At 47.5% G+C, this 3,730-nt stretch overlaps 1 non-coding gene across 1 annotated transcript; it reads left to right on the forward strand.

Moving 5' to 3' along the window:
• The first annotated feature begins 987 nt into the window (after nucleotides 1-987).
• Nucleotides 988-1,119, forward strand: LOC116899857. Its single transcript, XR_004387853.1, has one exon. It is a non-coding gene; the product is annotated as a small nucleolar RNA SNORA17 (small nucleolar RNA).
• The last annotated feature ends 2,611 nt before the right edge of the window (nucleotides 1,120-3,730 follow it).

The following is a 3,730-nucleotide window of genomic DNA, read 5'->3' on the forward strand; positions in this document are numbered from 1 at the left end:
TGTCATTTAAATGTTAAACACACTGAAGAAAAAAGGAAAAGCAATTAAGATAGATGTAAATATGAGAATAAAAATAACGGATATTTTCAAGCTAGAGTTGCTTGGAAAAGAATCTACAGTCTATGTTACCATTTCTTAAATTATATGAGACCAACAGCATCGTGAGCTCAGAAACTCAGAGGTAAGCGACACTTTGGGCTTGTCCTTTGTGAATCTCATAGTCTGCTGAAGACTACAGGTAAGTACCCAAGAGTGAGACACTTAGTACTGGTCAGTGTGTGTAGATACAGACAATCATGAGTACAGCTAAATAGATGACCAGATACTTCAAAATCTTGTCACTGGCTTCCATTACTGTTGTGCTAAGAATTGGCTGGTTATAACTACCATATTGCCTCCTGACTTTAGATACAAAAATTGCTGACAAAACTGAATGTTGACCAAACTTCCATGTCCACTGGCCCAGCTATGTGTAGGCTCTGGACTAAAGTGACCATTTGTCATTTCCATGCTACAAATTATAGAGTTTTAATATGAAACATACTTCTAAAAAGACTCATGTGATAAAGGAATTAATTCTGGTGGCACTATTTTAGGATGTCCTGGAAACATGGTATGTAAGATCTACTTAGAGGCATTGCCTTTGAGAGGCCATGTTTGGTGTTGCCTCTTTTCTTCCTATACACAATGAAGAACTTCTGAAGGCACAGAGTGGGGAAAAAGGTTGTGAGCATGGGAGAGCTGGCCCTGCCAAGCATCTCCCTGTAGTGGCACATACAAGGAAGGGATACCCTTCTCCCCCCTTGCCCCTCACTACCTGCATACCTCAGTATGGAATAATAGAAGTTACCCAAGGGAGGCAGAAATTTATCAGAAGCACACAGAGGAAAGATCAAAAATGGAACTTTAGTATTTATAGCCTCAAAAAAAATGTATGCATATAAAGAGTGAAGAAAAGGAAGGGCAATAAAAACAAAGCAGTATTTGCCTGTCCTTAGAGGCACTGCAGTTGTGGCTGCTGTGACACATGTGTGTCATTAGGTGACTGAGAGGAGAGAGGACATGTCCACATTCCATATTTTTACTTATGAATATCTGAATGATTAGTAGCATAACATTCCCTGAATGGGAGCCTGAGGTGATCACCAGTTCAATGCCAGGCAGGCAGGGATAGGCTCCCAGAACGGAAAACAAGTCAGAGACTAGAAGAATCCCATCTGGGAATGTGAGAACTGGGTGGGAGTGGCTCTGAGGTAGACAACCCTGGCAAGAGGCCATTCAGGCAGGCCAGGTGAGGTACATACCTGAGATGACCACCAAACCAATACCATGGGGTATAAACAAGAAGCGAGCCTGAGAAGGGCACCAGTCTGGTACCATGCAAGCCTGGGTGACAGGGATAGACCATGATTAAGATTGTCAATGCACAAACCACTCCAGAGAGGACCCCATACACTCATAAATACAGAACACTACTAAGAGGAGCAAATAAGTAGTGGAGAAATGGAAGAAAAGGGGGAACAGAAAGATATGAGTACAATAAAGAGAGCAGACCTGGAGATTGAAGAGTAGTAAGGAACAGCCTGATGTGAGTACCCGGTGATGGTACCTGAGACCATGGTGGGGTCCTGGCCTATGCTACCATGGGGGTTGCAGGGAATAGGGGGTGTCACATCTGCTCTATGGTCCTGCAGCAGCAGAGTCTGTTATCAATAAAGGCCAGGCAGACATCTGTGCTCTGGGCTGTCATATAGGACTTGTATATATCTGAGGGCTGCATATAACTGTCCCCACTCTTCACCTGGGCATCATGGGAAAGCTGGTGCTAGAGGCATGAGAGCCGGAGAGAAGAGAGCTTCTTCCTGCTGCAGAGCTGCAGTACTCGGGAGAGCAGCCCCTGTCCCACCCTTGAGGGAATCGTGAGTGAGTCAGCCCTGAGGATGTGACCATAGAAGAGCAGGAGAGCCGTCCTTGCCCCTCACATGCTACAGCACTCAAAAGAGTAGGCCCTGCACCTCAACAGGGCAGCATCATAAACCTAACCCTGATCCCGGGTTAAGAGTGAGCTGGCCCAACTGTGCGAGCATGGAATAGCTGTCCCTGCCTCTTAGCTGCTTGAGTGACAGCATGAGCAAAAGAGAGAGACACTCTCCCTACCCTTGCCCTTTGCCACCTATGACAGGCAAGAGGCCTGGCTATGGGGCCATAACATCAGGAGAGCTATCTGTGCCCCCCACCTACTGTAACCCTTGGTTGAGCGAGTCTCACACCTCCCTTGAGCTGCACAGTAAAGCTAGCCTTGGATGTGGAGGTTGCAGGAGAGCTAGCCCTGAGGGCATGAGTGTGGGAGAGTTGACCCTGCCTCTTGTTTGGTAGGTAGTGCCACTGACAAGGGAGAGATCCCCTATCTTTTGCCTTCACCGTAGATGGAAGGTAAGAGAGCTGGCCCTGATGAGGTCGTAAGAGCAGGAGAGTCCCTTGTCTTTCACAGGCTATAGCACTCAGGAGAGCAAGCCCTGTACCTTGCCTGAGCAGCACAGTACATCTGGTCCTGGATGTGGCCATTGTCAGTGACCTGACATGAAGGCATGAGTGTGGGAAAGTGACACTGCCTCTTGTCTATTGTTTGGTGGTGTTGGTGAGATAGAGGTCCTTTGTGCCCTTACCTCTGGTGGTATGCAGGAGTGCTGGCCCCATGGGGTCATGAAAGCAGGAGGGCTGTCCCTACCCCTCACCTGCTGAAGCACTCAGGACAGCAAGCCCTGCACAGCGTTGTAGAGCTGCCCTTGAGGGTATAAGCACAGGAGAACTGCCCTGCCTCTTGTCTGATGTGCAGTGGCTTAGATGAGAGAGAGCCACTCCTTCCCTCCCTCCCTCATCCCTAACCGTCTATGGCAGATGAGAGACCTGGTCTCTTGATCATGAGAGTGGGAGAACTGACCATATACCTCAATAGCTCCAACTGCATCTTGCCTGGGCAGCAGGGTAGGACTGGCCTTGGTAGCAAGGGATGGGGGTATAGGTGAGCTGTCCCCAGGGCATGAGGTCAGGAGGGCTGATTGGCTGACCAGCTCAGATCTCAGACCCAGATCCAGGGCTTTGAATTGACCCACCACAACATCTATCCCATCAGTGAAATGCTGGAGCACCTGAAGGAGACATCCCTACTGTCTACAAGATTGCCATGACACAGGGCAACAACAGAATATCTGAGAAAAGTCCCAGGGAGGTTCCAGTATCCATAGAGTAGCAGAAGCCCGAAGCCCTGTACCAGACCAACGAGTCATTGCAACGAACACGTGCAAGCCAAGAAGTATGGACAAAAGGGAATACTGTGGAACAGACACACTGTGACACACTGCAGCTTCCATAATGAGACTTCTTTTTCCTCTGTTGGGGGAGGGTAAGTTGCAAGGGTGCAGAGAGAGAGAGAGAGGAATGGGGCTGATGTGAAACTCACAAAGAACCAATAAAAACTTTTTTAAAAGACCACTAATTTTTGATGAGACAATGTCCCAGATCTAAGTAAATTTCTACACCAGAAAATAAAGTTAGTCATAATGTTTTCCAGGGAAACATTGGGTTAAAGGACAGGAAAGGGAAACAAGCAAGTATCCAGAGAAAGAGAATTATATACTGGAAAAACATGAAACACAAAGAGTTGGACTGCGTGTGACATAACCAGACCTCATGCCATAGACAAGCCAAGGAGCACTGGAGATAACCAAGA

This window comes from Rattus rattus, chromosome 4, assembly GCF_011064425.1.
Source record: "Rattus rattus isolate New Zealand chromosome 4, Rrattus_CSIRO_v1, whole genome shotgun sequence".
In the NCBI taxonomy this organism is placed as follows: Eukaryota; Metazoa; Chordata; class Mammalia; order Rodentia; family Muridae; genus Rattus; species Rattus rattus.